An 18,812-nucleotide genomic window follows, 5' to 3' on the forward strand; every position below is an offset into this window, starting at 1 on the left:
CTCATTCACCCTGATCCAGCCGCGTTGTCCTTGCACAATGCAGCCCCGGGGCTGTGTCTTTAATCCCCTAAAGACCTTAGGAGCTCATTAGATTGTCAAATAGCCCCATTTTACAGATGAGGCATAGGAACATGAGCTCCTGTTCACCCAGTGTATTGTCTAAAGAGGTTCACAGCCGTATCTCCCACCCTTGTGATTTTTCTTGCTTTTTCTTTGAGACGCAGCTTTACTGAGACATACTTTGTACGCCACAGAATCGATCCTTTTCAAGTGTACAAACCAGTGGATTTTGGTATATTCAGAGAGTTGTACAAAAGTCACTACTAATTTAGAACATCGTCCTTGCCCCCAGAAAAAACCCCGTCCGTTAGCGGTCACTCCCCATTCACCCCTTCCCAGACTCTAGCTATCAGTAACCCACTTTCTGTCTCTGTGAACGTGCCTCTTCTGGATGTTTCGGATAAATGGAACCGTACAGTCTGTGGGGTTTGGCGCCTGGCTTCTTCCACTTGGCATGTCTTTGTGGTTTCCCCAGGATGCAGCCGGTATCAGTACCGCATCCCTTTTCAGGGTTGAATAACACCCCACTGGATGGATATGGCACACTTTGTCCATTCTTCTGCTGACAGGCTTTGTTTTCGCGTGATGTATGACTTCACTTCTCTTGAGTATATATATACATATTTGTAGGAGAAGAATGACTGGTGAAACTCCATATTTAACCTTTTGAGGAAGTGCTTTTCCAAACTGTTTTCCCAAATGTCTGCCTTATGCTAAACTCTGACCAGCCATGTGTGAGGTTCCAGGTTCTGGATATCCTCCTCAGGTTCTTCTTACAAAGTGACTTTGACTCTCCTCCCATTGAGAAGGGAGGTCTCGCCAACCTCTCCTGTCGCGTCCCCTTGAATCTTGGATGACCTTTATGACTGCATCAACTGACAAAACGCAAATGATCCTAGGTGACGTCTGAGCCCGGATCATTAAGACGCCCTGCACTTCCAGCGTGATCTCTTGGAATGCTTGCTCTGGGAGCCCCACCGCCACGTTATAGGGAAGCCCAACCAGCCCAAGTGAAGAGACTACGTGGAGAAGTCACACCTAGGGTGTCCCCCCGCCAGCCCTGCAGAGGGACCAGCCGCCAACCATACACATGAGGACTCTTCACGTGATACCCCTGCCCTCTAGGTGCCAAGTCACCCCCCATCTTCAAGTCATCCTTGAAGACTTGAACTGAGACGGAGATGGAGAACATCGGATCCCAACATCAGAGAATGGAGAAATACATCTCTCTGTGTCTTGTCTGAATTCCTGACCCACAGGATCCAAGGGATATAAATCTGAAAGAATAAAATGGCTGTCTTCTGCCACTACGTTTGGGGGTGTTTGTTATGCAGCAGTGGCAGCCAAACCCCCCAGCTAGCAAGGGGCAAGGTCAAAATTCAAATCCTAGTCTGTCTGGTGACAGTCGTTCCGTTATGACCCCACGAGTGCTGCTCCACCACACCTCCGGCCGTGACGAGGGGGATCGAGGCTCCGTCCCTGGTCCCATCTGACTCGGTACATCAGGTGACATCCCCGTTCTCAGCCTGACCTTCTGGCAGCAGCATCAACTACGGATGGAAAAGGCTTCCTTTCTGTCTGGCAGATTGTTGCTGCTGCCACAGCTATTATTTAACACACAAGATTTCTTATTCTTTCTCCACAAATTAAAATAAACAAATAAGGAAAAATGAATTTCACCTGTCATCCCCAGCATGCAGGGAGAATCTCCATGAAACCTTGACTCTAGGGTTGAGTTGCATGATACAGGCATTTAGGTTGACAGTTTCACCATGAACAAAGGGCCAGAGTGGGGTAGGAGGGAGAGAGACATGACCTAAATAGCTCAGGTGAGTCCAGCGGGCAGATCCTATTTTTTCTTCAGCACGTCCTCAAATACACGGCAGTCCCTCCATCCAGAGGCTGTTTTGATTTACAGAGAGTTCATAGTGCACTATGGCCAAGAGAAAATTTAACTTATTTTCTAGAATCATTTTGGCTCCACATAAAAGGAAAACTCTTCTCCCCAACAAAACAGGGATTGCTTTACATGTATTGTTTTGTTCCTGCCTTTTTCATGGAACGACATCCCTTGAACAGCTTCCCATGTAAGCTCCTTCCTCGTGGCCTTTTTTTTGGAGGAGGAAGCTTTTGCGTGCTTCATGTGATATCTTGGTCTGGGCAGTAACACAGTAAAAGTCTATTGAAATACCATGAATCTTCCAGTCGTAATGCTGAGTGAAAGAAACCAGACAGGGAAGAGCCCATGCTGGGTGATTCCATTTATATAAAGTCCAGAAGCAGTAAAATTAAGCTCTGGGGTTAGAACTCTGCACAGGGGTTCGTTAACCATGGCGGGATTTACTGGGAGGAGACATACAAGGGGCTTTTGGGATGTTCTGTTTCATTCTGGAACATTCATCTGGATGCTGACTCGATGAGTTTGTCCCTTGGTGAGAACTCTCTGTAGGATGTGCACACTTTTCTGTGCAAAAGATAACAAAAAACACCAGTGTTTTCAGAACATGGGCTGTGCCGTATGGAAATACATGCTTCATGTTTTTGCTACATGTAGATGTACACGACTCTTTAAAGGGTTGGATGTGAAGCTAGGAAACCTGGGCCTGAATTCTGGCTTGGCCAATGATAACTGTGTCACCTTGGGCAAATTGGGCTTCCCTGGTGGCTCAGACGGTAAAGAATCTGCCTGCAATACAGGAGAGCCAGGTTCAATCCCTGGGTCGGAAAGATCGTCCGGAGTAAGGAATGGCTACCCACTCCAGTGTTCTTGCCTGGAGAATTCCATAAACAGAAGGAGCCTGGGAGGCTACAGTCCACCCAGTCGCAAAGAGTCATACACAACTGAGTGACTAACACTTTCACTTTCACCTGGGCAAAAAACCTTTCTGAGCCTCCATTTCTTCATCTGGATTCCAAGTTCACAAGGCCCCCAGGATCAGCCCCTGCCACCCTGTCCAAGGTGGGCCTACCAGCCCTCTTTGGCTCTCTCTCTAAACGCAAGCCACACTGGCCACCGCTCTGCTCCTCCCACGAGCAAAGCTTAGTGTAGCCACAGGGCCTTTGCACTAGCTATTCCTGCTACTTTCCTCTCCCTGATTTTCTTGTGATCAGTTCTTTTTTCTCACTCATGTCTCAGTCCAAGTATCACCTCCTGGAGAGCCCCTTTGCTGACCACTACCCACACCGCCCGTTATCAGTTCTATTCCCTGGTCGCATTCTCCTCCCCGCCCCTGCAGCTGCAATGATCATACTTGCTTTTTGCATTGCTGTTGTTTGCTTGTTATTTGTTCAGCATTCCCTCTGGTCCCGCAGACTCCATGAAATCAGGGATTTTTCTTTTAATATGTATTTGTTTGGCTGCGCTGGGTCATAGTTGCAGCATGCGGGATCTTTCATCTTCGCTGCAGCATGCAAGATCTTTAGTTGCAACATGTGAGATCTTAGTTCCCTGACCAGGAATTGAACCCAGTCCCCCTGCATTGGAAGCACAGAGTCTTAGCCACTAGACCACCAAAGGAAGTCTTGAAATCAGGGATCTTGCCAATCTTGTTGATTGCTAACATCCTCACCACCTAAAATAGTAACTATTTGTTGTATGAATGAATCAATCTACCCAGTGACCTGATCCTACTTTATAGAATATTTGAGAGGTTCAAGGAGATGCTGTCTTGAAAGCGCATTTTAAGCATGCAGGTTTATAAAACACAAGAGAACTTTGGAAGTCTTGGTCGAATATGGTCAGTTACTAGGAGGACTCTAGTTAGGCTTAGGTTTTCCCCTTAAGCTAGACCTTCAATAATCTGACCTGTGCTACAAGTCACTTTACCTTCTACAGCCATTTGCCTGGAACAAAATCTTTGATGCTCTTATTTAGCTTATTTGTTTCTATAATAATACTTTAACATGATGTTAAGTCATTCAGAAGGTACCAAGAGGATAATGAGAAGCTTGTCTCCCCCTGACTCCTGACCCAGAAGCAGCTAACATTTTCAGACACCGGGCAATGATTCCAGAAAATTTTCTACACATCAACAGGCATGTAGGGAGATACACCCCCAACTTTTCTATTTACACAAAAAGGATCTGATTGATTATACATAAACCAGCTTTGTATCCCTGCTTTTTCTTTTTTCCACTTTACAATCTATGTCCCTATCGCTGCATAGGAATTGGCTTTGCTCTTTTTAGAGACTGTAGATGATTTGTTCATTCCCAATTGATGGATGTGGCTGAATTCAGTCGTTTGCTACTGAAAACAGTCACCATTCTCCGACACACCTCTGGGGGCCCAGAGAGTCACGAGCTTCGTCTCGAGTCTGTGAGAGGAAACCAACCACTCTTCCCTCCCCGCCCTCCTCTCCAGCCCCCTCCAAAGGCCCTCCCCGGTGTTTGTGTTTTGGCCTTTTAAAGACTTTTTCAAAGTTGACTTTGGCTTCTTGGCCTGAACCCTGAAGTGTTTGAGCTGATAAGATAGTGGGCTTGGCGGAGGGGGGGGGAGCAAATAGTTACCTTGGAGGCCCTCGGCCGAGCAGAGGAGGGGGACGCGTGCTGGGTCCCAGCCAGGCCGGGGAAGCGGGGAGACGGGGTCAGGGGCGGCTGCACGCGCGCGGCTCCTCACCGGCTCCTCGCGACCTTCAGATCAGCTCTGAGAGGGCCCCCACCAGGGTCGACCTGTTTACTGTGGCCTCTCGGAAACCAAACACCGCGGGCAAGTGAGAGCAAAGTCCTGGCGAAGCCCAGGCCTCGGGCCCACCTCCAGAGGCCTTGCAGCCTGAGGGGCCCGCGGGGCCACAGGGGGACCCAGTTTCCCCGGCCGTGGCACAGTCCTGACACAGAATCTCTACAGGCTGGCAGCTGTTACCTCGTTCCAGGAATCTTACCTGCCCGCACCCATCTAGGTCCCAGGCCAGAGAAGTGAACGAATTAGTCCAGATCCCACCTTCCAGAACCTTCTTCCGTCTAGAATAGCAGGGAGGGTACAAACTGTCCAGGGGCTCCCAGAGGGCCTCAGACACCCCGTGGGGACTGAGCTGGGGCACTGCCTGGCCTAGGGCAGGGACAGCCTCCCCAGTCATGACACATCCCAGCTGGACGACTCCCTGGGGCTCCCCAGGTCTCCCCAAGATTCCCAGGACCCACAGCCCCTGCACAATCTGGCCCCACCCACCTCCCCAACCTCAGCCAGCTCCGTTGTCAGCTTGTCAACACCGCACGCGGCTCCTACCTTAGACCCTCATAAGTGCTGTTCCCTCTGTCTGCAGAGTTCTCACCTTCCACTTCCTCAGCCAAGATGATACCTCCTCCTCCAGGAAGCCTTCCATGATGCCCAGGATGGGTCTGGAGCCCCCTCGGGGCTGTCTCATGCTCCTGTATATTCTCTGTCTCAGCTCCAACTCCTCTGGATTCAGGTCACCATTTGTGGGTGGCCAAAGGGCCTCCCTGGTAGCTCAGATGGTAAAGAATGCAGGAAACCTGGATCCAATCCCTGGATTAGGAAGATCCCCTGCAGGAGAGCATGGCAACCCACTCCAGTATTCTTGCCTCGAGAATCCCCATGGACAGAGGAGAGGGGCAGGCTGCAGGCAGTATGGGGCTGCAGAGTCGAACAGGACGGAGTGACTAAACACAAAGTACCCAGCATAGCCAGAGTCCAGGCTCTGCATCTGACCCGCCGGCATTCAAATGCCGGCTCCCCTATTAGCTGTGCAACCTTGGGCCTCAGTTTTCTCATCTAGAAAGTGGGCCTTACGATGGCACCACCTCCTAGGATGGTTGCAAGGAAGAAGCGATTTAATTGAAGGGCTAAGAGCAGTGTCTGGCACAGAATGTTGCTCGGCATTATTCCATCATTTCTCTCCCACAGACCAGAGTAGGCGCTCACTTAACATTTGCTGGATAAATTCATGCAGCCCTTCAAGTGCGTTCTTGAAGATGAGCAGTGGGGGATAACGCTTTTGATATAATGGAAATGCTTTCTAAACCACAACACTAAATAGTTGAGCAGTGTGAGTTACAACCCTGCAAACACACACACACGCACACACGCGCACACGTGCACGCACACACGCGCGCGCACACACACACACGTGCACACACGCGCGCACGCACGCACGCACACACACACATACCTTAGGTTAGGAGAAAGAGGAAAAAGAAAAAAGAAAACCGGAGTGTTCAGTGTGGTTGCATGAGAAGAATGGGACAAAGAATAATTTTTCTTCTTTCTTGTTTGATGTGTTTTTTTCCAATCTTCTTTAATAAGCATGGTTTCAATTTAAAAGGGAAAGAAATAACAACGAATCTAGCAAAAGGGGAGCCCGCAAGCCCTTTCTGTTCCATAGCGTTTTCCCACAAGCTGGGGCAGGGTGGGGTGGGGCGGCGTGGTCAGAGAAAGAACTGCCCTTCAGAAGTGAAGCAAGAGCGGGAAACCCGGCGCACTGTGGGCCGGCGGAAGGTGTCAGCCGCCCAGGGGGAAGTTGAGCGGCTAATGACCCAGCACGCCCTCTCCCAACGTGGGGCCTGGCGGACGTGTGGACGCTGCCACGCCCCAGAGCCTCGGCAGACCCCGGACCCGGCCAGCGACCCCACCTCACACCGCAGCCCCACGTGTCCCTACGGCCCAAAGGGGGTCACCCCACCGTGTCCCTGCCCCTCTTCACATGCGTTAACCAGCTTAACCTGGTCTGGACAACCTGCCTGTGAGCAAGCTGGGGGTCACTCTGTCAGCCTCACTTCACAGAGAAGAAAACCAAGGCTTGAAAGATGTAGTCATTTGCCCAAGACTGCCGAGCTGGTAAATAGCGGCATCTAAATTTATCGCCACTTGCTTCCATCCTTGTCTATGATCGGCCTCCTTCTTCTCATTTCTCCGAAACCAAATGATGAGTTTCTAGAGGAAAAGGGTGGGTTCGCAGGCTTCACTGTGTCCCCAGGGCTTGGCCAGAGTCTAGCTCGTAAGGCCGGGTCTAGCACAATAATGATGGTTGGATAAATGAATTAACCTATGGAGGATGAATAGATGGATGGATGGATGCATGGGTGGATGGATGGGTAGGTGGGTGAAAGGAATGAATGAAAGGATGGATGATGGATGGGTGGATGGATATTGATGGATGAGTGGGTGGGTGGAAGGCATACAAGGAGTTAAAGTATGGCTGAATAGGTAAAAGAATTAATTAAATGACCATGAGAGGCCAAGGGCGCTAAGAGGATGCCTGTTTGTTCCTGGACCTTGAATGCACCCTTCAGGAAGGTTGCAGACCGGCAGCTCTCAAGCCAAATCAGGCTTCAGACATGTTTTGTCTTGACCATCCCAGGGTTTTTAATTTTTAAATTAATTTTCATTATTTTAAAATTAGGAAATTTCACATTAGAAATCTGAATCTCTGGTTTCCCTGACAGCTCAACTGGGAAAGAATCTGCCTGCAATACAGGAGACCCCAGTTCAATTCCTGGGACAGGAAGATCCCCTGGAGAAGGGACAGGCTACCTACTCCAGTGTTCTTGGGCTTCCCTGGCGGCTCCGACGGCAAAGAATCTGTCTGCAATACAGGAGACCTGGTTCGATTCCTGGGTTGGGAAGATCCCTTGGAGGAGGGCATGGCAGCCCACTCCAGTATTCTTGCCTGGAGAGTCCCATGGACAGAGGAGCCTGGAGGGCTCTAGTCCATGGGGTCGCCAAGAGTTGGACACAACTGAGCAAGGATACGATCCTTGCAAAACTGGGCCAGCTCCAGTTCCGGGAAGCAATGCGCCAGGACTGACAGGGCCGGGCCACCTGGGACCGCAGTCTCCGCCACTCCCCAGCGCATCTCTGACGTTGAGCTTGGGTGTTGGCTGCCATTTATTACAGCACTTCAGACTGGTGTTCTTCTCATAGTATAATTGCAATGAAAATGAAAAATCTCGTGTACCTGAGTTTCCATCAAAAGTGGGAAAATGAAAACATGTAGAAAGAAAACTGGGAGAGATGTTGTTTGTGGAACGAGATAATGTTCCTATGGATCTGATGCCCACACAATGCATACTTTCCTGAGGGACAGTAGAATACAGTGGTTGAGGGCACAGGTGCTGGGGCTTGAGAACCAGGTTCCAGCCCCAGGTCTGCTGGCTGCTGGCTGCGTGGCCTTGGGCAAGTCACTGAACCTCTCTTGGTTTCAGGTTCCTCGTCTCTAAGGCAGAGATGGTGTCAGTTCCCACCTCCGGGCATTAATGAGTTCCCACGTGTGAATCTCTCTGTGTGTGAGCCAGGACTAACTTTGGTTGTTTTGAGTGGCCTGTACAACAGGGGTTCTAAACCCAGGGCCATTTGGCAAAGCCTAAAGACTCCGGCTGCCACAAGGCGTCCCTTCCAGGCTGCGGCCAGTTAGACAAGGGATGTGTCCCTAGCGCCTCCAAGTGGCTTCATGCCTAAACTGCACGAAGCTCTCCAGCCTGGGGTGGTGGTGGGGAATAGGGACTGACCCCAGGGCCATCTTCATCCAGACTCTCTGAGAACGTGGAGATTTAAGGTCATGAAAGATGGTAGCAAAGGCTTAGGAGACAGAATGACACGGGTTTGGATCCCAGCTCTCCCACAGAGTAGCAGGGAGACCTTGAGCAAATCTATGACTCCTCTGGACCTCAGTTTCCTCAGCTGTAAAATGGGGATGATGTTACACCAGTGTTGTGGTAGGATTATATTAAGTAACATACATAAACAGATGGCACCTACTGGATGCTTCATAATCCTCCTCTCTGATACTGGTGTTCACCTAGATCCAGAGCCCTGGAGATGAGCTTCCAGTATACCCAGAATGATTTTTAAATAATTCTCAAACAAATAGTTTTGCTAGAGGGGTGGGATGTGATGCAGGGTGGGACGTTCAAGAGGGAAGGGAGATATGTATACTTATGCTGATTCACATTGTTGTTGGCAGAAATCAGCCCAACGTTATAAAGCGATTGTCTTCCAATTAAAAATAAATTTAAAAAATAATTTTGTGGCAAAGTCACATATACTACACAGAATGGGATCCACAACATGTCAAATAACCTCAGACCTGAAAAACATGGTGCAGAAGGGGGATCCCATTTTTGTTGGACATATCTGGATTTTAGAATACATACATTTGTAACATCTGTAAGAAACAAAGACCTAATTTTCTTAGTATATAAAGAGTTCTTGCAGATGAAGAGACAATTACCTGATAGAAATATAGGCAAAGGATGTGAATGCTTTACTATCAGAAAAGAGACACAAATGGCCTTCAGATATGTTTTTTAATTCCCAACCTAAAGGAAGACTATGCGGATTACAACCACAATGAACACGTTTTTTCCCCCGATCGGCAAGGCCAAGATGGAGCGGTCGGATAATAGTTGGCATTGGCTGGAGTGTGGGGAAACCAGGGCTCAGGTCAGTCGTTGCCCTGAATGTCCGTTGGTAGGCATGACCTCAGAAAGCATTTAGACAATAAGTGTTAAAATTCAAAAATGTACCTGCCCTTTGGGCAGTTCGGGGGCTAAGAATTCATCCCTTCGGAAATAGATCCGCGTACACGGAAAGACGCCTGTGAAAGGAATACCGATCCACAGCATTGTTTGCTGCAGCAAACACTGGCATCAGCTGCATGGTATCACCAGGGACTGGTTAGATAAATTACGATATCCAGACAATGGAATGTGTAAAGAATGCTCTCCCAGTGCTGATCTGCAAAGCTCTCCAAGGTACATCGTTAAGTAAAAAACAAAACCAGTGCAGGGCGGGGTGTGCAGTGTGATTCTATTTGGAGAAACAGCTACAGGAATCCATGTACACATTTGCTTACCTACACTCCGGACATCTCTGCAATGACCCCCAAGAAATGATAGCCGGGGTGACTTCCTGACAGGGAAGCTTGGAGATGTAGAGCTGGAGAGCAGGGCTTAAGGATTATTGCTGTTTAGTCGCTAAGTTGTACTCCGACTCTGCGACCCCATGCACTCCACCCCGCCAGGCCCCTCTGTCCATGGGATTTCCCAGGCAAGAACACTAGAGTGAGTTACCATTTCCAGCTCCAAGGAACCTTCGCAACCCAGGGATCAAACCCGTGTGTCCTGAATTGGCAGGTGGATTCTTTACCACTGGGCCACCAGGGAAGACAGGGGCTAACGAGTGGACAGGGAATATCCACTGTAAATCTTGTGGTAGCTTTTCAACTACTTTTCATGCAAGTATGTTTTCTTATTAATATTTTTAAAGTTTTTCATCCTTTAAATTAGATGAGAGGGAGCAATGTCTGCAAGGATATGCTCCAAAATGTCAGCAGCACTTATCTGTGGGTGACTGATGGGGGTTTGGAGTGACTTTTATTATCTCATTTTTACTCAGATGGATTTTCTGATTTTTAAAAAATAATTATAAAGGATATTTGGTATTAATAACTTCAAAAATTCTTTAAAAGTAGACTCTCCGTGTTTTTTTTGGTAGCCAAGAAGAAACTAACTTCTACAGTGAAAAGCAACGATGGAATATGTACACTCCCCTAAACAGTCAAATTATCTTCACTGCCAAGAACGTTATGGAGTTACATTCCATGAAAAGTGAGGATTGGTATACTCAGCCTACTGTGTGTGTGTGTGTGCCTGCTCGGTCACGGCCAACTGTTTGTGACCCCGTGGACTGTTAGCCCACCAGGCTCCTCTGTCCATGGAATTCTCCAGGCAAGAATACTGGAGGGGGTTGCCATTTCCTTCTCCAGGAGATCTTCCCAACCCAGGGATCGAACCCCAGTCTCCTGCATTGCAGAGGGATTCTTTACCATCAAAACTCTTAAGCTTCCAACTAGTATTCGAATCTGTCACTTATTCGCTGGGCACATCAGTTCAACTCTCTTGGCCTCACTCCTCTCATCCACAATGTGGAAACACTGCGGCTCTGCTCGCAGACTTGTCTGAGATGATGCCTGTCGAGTTCCTCTCCTGGCTCAGGGTGGACAGAGTGAGACCTGGTTTTTCTTTCAAGCATCATGGGAAAACAGAACAGGCGGGGACTGTGCACATTCACGGGAAGGACAGGATGGGGCCCTTTGCCTTCTTCAGGATTAGTTTGTAAATAGCTCTGTTTCAGCAGGCTCTGGGAGTTGGTGACGGACAGGGAGGCCTGGCGTGCTGCAGTCCATGGAGTCACAAAGAGTCGGACACGACTGAGCGACTGAACTGAACTGACTGAGCTCTGCCCAGAGTCCCCAGTCCTCGGCCCATCTCTGCTGGGCAATCTTCCTACAGCTTGGAAAGAGTGACACCAAGTGGCCAGGACTGAAACTACACCTTCAGGCCTCAGGCTTTTTGAGAGCCTGGGAGTGTCCCCTCCACCGGTGGTCTTGAGCAAGATGCGGAACCTCTCTGGATCTCATTTTTCTCAGCTGTAAAGTGGAGATAAATGTGCTTCTGTGGTAGGGCATAGTTGAGGTGTAAATAGGGTGATCCAGGGACATCATCTCCAGGCCGCTCTATTATACAACAAACGCCTGGGAGAACGCAGCTCTCGTTATCATCACTCCCGCAAAGTTCTAGTCTCCCACATCCTCCTCCAGTGTGATTCTAAATCAGAATCTCCCAAAGCATAGACCAAGTACCAGTGATGCTTCATGGGAAGATTTTAGTAAGTACAGGGCTGCTCCATCCAATAACACTCCATTTTCTTTTGAATGTTCTTATTACATCAAGGTAACAGTTTGATTTCCTCTTCTTGGGCTCTAAAATCACTGCTGATGGTGACTGCAGTCATGAAATCAGAAGTCAATTGCTTCTTGGCAGGAATGCCATGACAAACCTAGACACAGAAATATTACTCTGCCGACAAAGGTCCATATAGCCAAGGCTATGGACTTCCCAGTGGTCACATACGATTTTGAGAGCTGGACCATAAAGAAGGCAGAGCACCAAAGAACTGATGCCTTCCAACTGTGGTGCTGGAAAAGACTCCTGAGAGTCCTTTGGACAGCAAGGAGATCAAACTGGTCAATCTTAAGGGAAATCAACTCTGAATACTATACTCATTGGAAGGACTGATACTGAAGCTGAAGCTCCAGTATTTTGGTCACCTGATGTGACCAGCTGACATTGGAAAAGTCCCTGATGCTGGGAAAGATTGAGGGCAGGAGAAGAGGGCATCAGAGGATGAGATTGCTGGATGGCATCACCAATGCAATGGACATGAACTTGGGCAAAATTCGGGAGACCCTGAGGAACAGAGAGGCCTGGTGTGCTGCAGTCCATGGGGTCACAAAGAGTCGGACGCAACTGGGCAACTGAACCACAGCAACAGGTTGATACTGATAGGTCTTTAATGCCTTTCTAACGCTTACCCATCTTCCCTTTGAACAAAAAGCAAGTGGGCCTTAGGCTTAGAGCCTTCAAAAGGCAAAGTTATTTGGCCACAATTCAATAAATTTAAATGTTTTCATATTTACATTTTTGTCATTACGTTTACATTTTGTTACATTTTGCCTTTTGTCAAAGGCAAGTGGTGCTGGTTTTCCATTTACAGTAGATGTGGCGGATTGTGTTATTTTCAAGGTTTATCAGTCCTTCCTACTGGTAGTTCGCTGGTAACTCCCCACTGATGTCAGCCTTGGCAGTGTGACCTCTTTTAACCAATAGCATCTGAGTTAAGCTTCCAAGCAGGAGCTCTAAGAGCCAGCTTGTGGTCCTGCCACTTGCTCTTCTTTCTCGGCTGTGAATCAGATGGCAGGGAGTGGGCTGCTTCCTCAACCTGCACCCCGGAGTAAAGAGGGCACCTGGACCAGAGCTGCAGTCAAGCTGCAAACAACATGAAACATGAATGAGAAACAAACCTTCGTAGTTGACAGCCCACTGAGATTCTTGGCTGGTTTGTTACTGCAGCAGAATCTAGCCTGAATTGACTGATACCGTAGAAATAACATATTGCCTTTAAAAATAAATATACCTTAGTAAAATGAACGTGTTTGTTTAAAGAAAAACGCTAGGTAAGGTGGTAGGGACGTGTTACAGGCCGACATACTGTGGGCAGCAGGGGGCATACGTAACGACGGCAGTGGCTGGATGACTGAAGTTGAGGAAGACGTGCACAGTTTTAGACGTGAAAACTGTTGCTCCAGGTTGCACATGGCTCATCTCAGAGCCCCCCAAACACTTCTCGATTCACATTTCCAACTCTCCAGTCTTTGCCTCCCCTCACATAGCCAGAGTGGGTTTCGTGGAGCATACATTTGACGGGGTTCTCCCCTGCCCTGACCTCTCTGGGGGCTCCCTGGCACCCTCAGGACGAAGCCCAGGGTCTTCATCACGGCCACCCGGCCTTCACAGCCGTCCCCTCACCCCCGTCTCCTCTCCCGCCTGCGTTCTCGGTTGCAGCCACACTGACTCTTTGTTGTTCTTTGAGCAAGGAAAGCATGCTCTTGTTTAGGAGCTTTGCTTCAAATTTGAAATCCTCTCATTATAAAGCCCCTCCCAAAGGGGAGCATGGCCGTTCCTTACTCCCTCCGGTCTCTGCTTAAATATTACTTTCTCGAAGAGTTCTTCTCAGACCACGCTGTATAAAACAGCTGCCCTCTAGTCTCCTGCCCCTTTATCCTGGTTTTTCGTTCCCTATCGCCTATGACTCTCCGACCACATTAAATATCTGTTTATAATCTGGATCCTCCAGTAGAATATTAGCTCCTCGAAAGCAAAGTTTTTGTTTTCTCATTATGGTGGCCCCAGTGCCTACAACAGCACCTGGCACATAGTAGGTGCCCAGTAAGCATTTGCTGAAGGAAGGGATGAATAAAAGATGGCAAAGGTAAGCCCCAGAAGCTTTAGGCCCGGGACATAATAGTATCTTTTTTTCCCCACTATTTACGTTTTCTATGTTACTTTTTAAAAATTTATTTATTTTTAATTGAAGGATAATTGCTTGATGTGTTGGTTTCTGCCATTCATCAACATGAATCAGCCGTCGGTATACATATGTCCCCTCCCTCTTGAACCTATTTTTAAATTTTATTTTATTTATCTTTTTATTGAACATCATACTATCTTTAAGTCCAGTTGATAAAGAACTTCTCATTCTCAATGGTTCAGATCACCTGAATCTCCCTGGCTTCCCCAGAGTACATGTCTCTCTCCGACCTAATCAGGCCAGGGAAATGGAAGACTGGGTGGCCAGGCCTAGACCATATGCCTGTATTTAAGACCAGGAGTAGGCTCGGCTCTAGGAGTAGGCTCACTCTACATGCGCTGAGTGAGACAGGGTGTCCTGTAAGAAAACTGGGATGCTCTTATCGGAAAAAGAGGATATAAATGTCAGGTAGGCAGACTCCAAAAAGTAGATTATTCACCTAGCTGAGTGCCTAGGGACTTAGCATGCACTCTATGAAACAGGAGCCTTATTTGGGATCAGGCTGAATACAGGTGGGAGGTGAAGCAGGGGGAACTCTGCTAACACCAGAGATGGAGCTAGAATAAGGAGCAGGTGATTCAGGCAGAGCCTAGACACCAATGTATCTGTGGCATTAACACTGCTGGAAGAAATCAGAAGTTGAGAAGCAAAAGAAATCTTCAATTTCTACACGCAACTTCTTACATAAGCAGCAAAATATTAATTAATCTCTCTTCTGATGCTGAGGACGACACCCTCGAGAAGAAATTTAAAAATAAATACCGTTGGCTCTAATCTATTACTGTTGATGAGTTTGAGGAGCCACATGTGCTTATTGCATGATACAACCATACGGCAGCCCACAAACCCCAACGACCAGCCAAGTGGGGCCTCCTGAAATTGGCAGTCATGGTCAGCTGAAATTCTGAAACCATATGGTGTAGTGCTGTTATTGGGAATGAGTAATCTGTTTTGTTCCAGAATCTAAAGTCTATACTCTTCAGTGGTAGAGTTTGAAAGTTGTCCCCCAATATCAGTCTTCCCCTTCCTATAATGATAGAAGCTCCGTAAAAGCGTATGGCTATTCGGAATAAAGACTACATTTCCCAGACTCCTTTGCAGCGGGAGTGGCCACGTGACTGAGGGATGGTCAAAGGGGTTTGAACATGGGAACCAAAGGTGGTGGTCAGCCACTTGGGTTTCAGGATGGGGACAACATGCTGCTGCTAATGGGGCCCGAGCCTCTGACAGGTTCGTGGTGGAGTCACCATCCCAACTCAGGCTTCTGTGCAAAAGGGAAATTTTATCATACTTCCATCTCTTCACAGATGAAGTTATATTCAAAATAATGTTCAGTCATTCAGTCGTGTCCGACTCTTTGTGACCCCATGGACTGCAGCACACCAGGCTTCTCTGTCCATCACCAACACCCAGAGCTTGCTCAAACTCATGTCCATCGACTCGGTGATGCTGTCCAACCATCTCATCCTCTGTCGTCCCCTTCGCCTCCTGCCTTCAGTCTTTCCCAGCATCAGGCTCTTTTCCAATGAGTCAGTTCTTCGCATTAGGTGGGCGAGGTATTGGAGCTTCAGCTTCAACATCAGTCCTACACTTCTAAAGAAGTGGGTCTGACTTGGAAAATTGTATAAAGTATATGCATGGAGTAAATCCTTAAAAAAAAAAATGGAAAGAAGTACACAGTTTTGATTCACTCTTACCAGTTTATTCCTGTTCTACAAATACTGAAGACTATGTCAAGGAAGACACCCTGCCCAGGGTGCCCTGATATTTTAGCTGCTTTAACAAGACTGAGACAGGCTGGGGCCTGGGACCCTTTGCTGCAGCGCTGCAACACCTGCACCTGGACACACCTCTCCTCCAGCAACGGAATACAAAGAAACTGTATGGGACTAAAGATAACTGCATGCATGCGCAGTTGGGGCGCATTCTGGGCCCCAAAGATACAAAGAGACCAAAAAGCCCAACTGCCATTTTTGAGGAGCCTGGAGCAAAAACAGTATGTCAGGAGCAAAAGCAGGATGCTGTGCATGCCCCCTGCACACACCACCACCTAGGGGTGGGCAAAACGCCTAAGCCACCCCTCCAGCCTGACCCGTGGACCTACCCTTACCCCTCGCCCCATATAAGAAACAAGCTTGCTGCCCCCTCAGCTGAGGAAGCAAGGAAGCAAGCAAGGAAACCTGTTGTTTGTTCTCACCTCCCCCCACCCCTGCTGTAGCAGGGACCCCAATAAAGCCTTGCCTGAATTTCTTGTCTGGCCTCTGATCAATTTCTATTGATGAAGGAGGGCCAAAAACCCTGGTTGGTAACAAAACCGCTCTGGCACCTTTAACTGAAGTCCCCCAGGCTCTGAATTCCCAAACCTGGCTGACTATCAGTAGCATATGTAGAGTCGTTCTAAAAAATACAGATTCCTGGGCCTTGGCCAGTTCACTCAAAGAAGTAGGAGATGAGGAATTTATAATTTACAGATGGTAAATTACAGCTGGTAAGCTCGCCTTACCAGCTGCGTGACCTCGGGCGAGTTACTTCACTTCCCTGAGCTGCCGTTCTTTCTCCCAAATAATGAGGACAGTGATCGCAGGAGCCACAACAGGGCTGCTGTGAGGTGAGCTTGTTCCGTGTGTACGAAACGCCTAGCACGGTGCCCGGAACAGAGTGAGATCCGTGTTAGTTCTCATCATGCCTGTTGGCAGGAGTATAATTTTGTTTTTCTTTTTGACCACATAGAGCGGCATGCAGGATAAGTTCCCCAACCAGGGATCAAACCCACACACCCCGCAGTAGAAGCGTGGTTTTAACCACTGGACCACCAGGGAAGTCCTGGTGAGGGTATGAACGAATGCAAACTCTCAGGAGAACAATTTGCACTATCTACCAAGATGACGGGTTTCCCTGGCGGCTCAGTGGTAATGAATCCGCCTGCCCATGCAGAAGACACGGGTTTGATCCCTGGGTTGGGAAGATCCCCCGGAGAAAGAAATGGCAACCCAGTTCAGTATTCTTGCCTGGGAAAGCCCATGAACAGAGGAGCCTGGCGGGCTACAGTTCACTGGGTTGCAAAGAGTCAGACACGACCTATCGACTGAGCATGAGCATGCACCAAGGGTTCAGTATTTCCGCCTTGACCCAGAAACATGGTGGCTGAAAAACTTTGCCTAAGATTGTCCTCATTCATCCAGCTATGTGCGCAATAATGTTGTTTGCAAGTGTTTACTGAGCACCTGGAGAAGGAAATGGTAGCCCACTCCAGTACTCTTGCCTGGAGAATCCCATGGATGGAGGAGCCTGGTGGGCTATGTCCATGGGGTCACAAACAGTCGGACACGACTGAGCGACTCACACACACACACACACACACACACACACACACACACACACTGAGCACCTACATTTTAGTCAGAATAAGACAGGCTATGCTGCATAACAACCTCCCAAGTGGCAGCAACTTGAGATAGGAAAGGTTTGTTCCTTACTTTTGAATTATGACACAGAGGGAGAGCCCTTCTGCATCTTGTTGCTATTCCATCTGGAACAGGTGGTCTTGGAGATGTATCTGGCAGGCAAAGAGACAGCTAGAAGGTCGCATGGATTTTTTTAAGGACTAGGCTGGAAGTGGTTTCCATGATTTTTGCACATCCCATTGGGCAGAAATGAGCATAGTTCCAACCTGATTGCAAAAGAAGGTGACGAAGGCAGAGAGCAAATGGATACTGAGTAAGTGTTGTCCCTGTGAGATCTGCTACGTTCAGGAACTGTTCTAGGACCTGGAACCCCAGAGGTGAGCAAGACCAACAAGGTCTGGCCCTCAGAGTTTCCCTGATAATAAACTTCTACTTGAAACATGATCCCAGGTGTATGTCATTTTACGCCTGAGCAAGACCATCTGAAGGTTTCGTTTGCAGCAGTTAGGGCTGTTGCATCAAAGAGTATATGCATTTGTCACTGTGATAGATGTGGTCAAATCGCTCTCCGAAGGACTGTGCCAGTTTCCACTTCCACCAGCAGGGTACCAGAGTGTGTCTTTTCCTGCAGACTCGCCGGCACGGGGTGTTATCAGACTTTGGATTTTTGCCAATCTGATAGATGAGAAACGCTCTCTGTGTGTACTTTTAATTTGCTTTTTTTTTATGACAAAAGAGGGTGAACATCCTCTCATATATTTATGAGCTATTTGTATTCCCTTCTCTGAGAACTGTGTGTTCATATCCCTCATCCATTTTTCTACTGATATTTTTAAATGAAAAATGAAGGGGAAGAACAGGATGCATATTATATTCACTTTTGTAAATTAAAAGCAGAACAATATTTTGGCATATACATATAAATAGTCTTATATGTGGATAAAGGTTTTCTAAAAGCAACCACAAGAAACTGTTAATGGGGAGTAGACTCAGCGCCATTTTTTTTGCCTGTGAGCTTTTTAAAAACGTCAATTTTTAAACCCCTGAATGTGGGGGTGGTTTATTACACCTGTGTGCTATGTTTTGAGCCTTTCTGAATGACTTCACTTTTCTAACCACGTGCAAGTATTACTTGTTTGTTGGTTTTTTTTAAATGTCAGTAAAGGTCTTTTGGCCTTTTTGCCTTTATATTTTATACATTTTATAAACTCTGACATATGTTGTTTTAACTCAGAAATATTCTAGAAGCCCACTGTATCTGCAAAACATCTGAGGCCTGTCCCAGAATTCAGCTCAAGTCTTACACAGCTTATAAGTGCTCAAGAAATATTTGTTGGGTTGAAAGAAATGGAAGCGTCTCTTTAACTGAATCATCAAAAGACCCCAGATGCAGAATTACAATATTCTTTTTGTTTTCAAGATCAACAAGAGAGAGACCATAGTTGCCTTGCCCGGACTCTTTA

The sequence above is a fragment of the Cervus elaphus genome, chromosome 23 (genome assembly GCF_910594005.1).
Source record: "Cervus elaphus chromosome 23, mCerEla1.1, whole genome shotgun sequence".
Taxonomy (NCBI): Eukaryota; Metazoa; Chordata; class Mammalia; order Artiodactyla; family Cervidae; genus Cervus; species Cervus elaphus.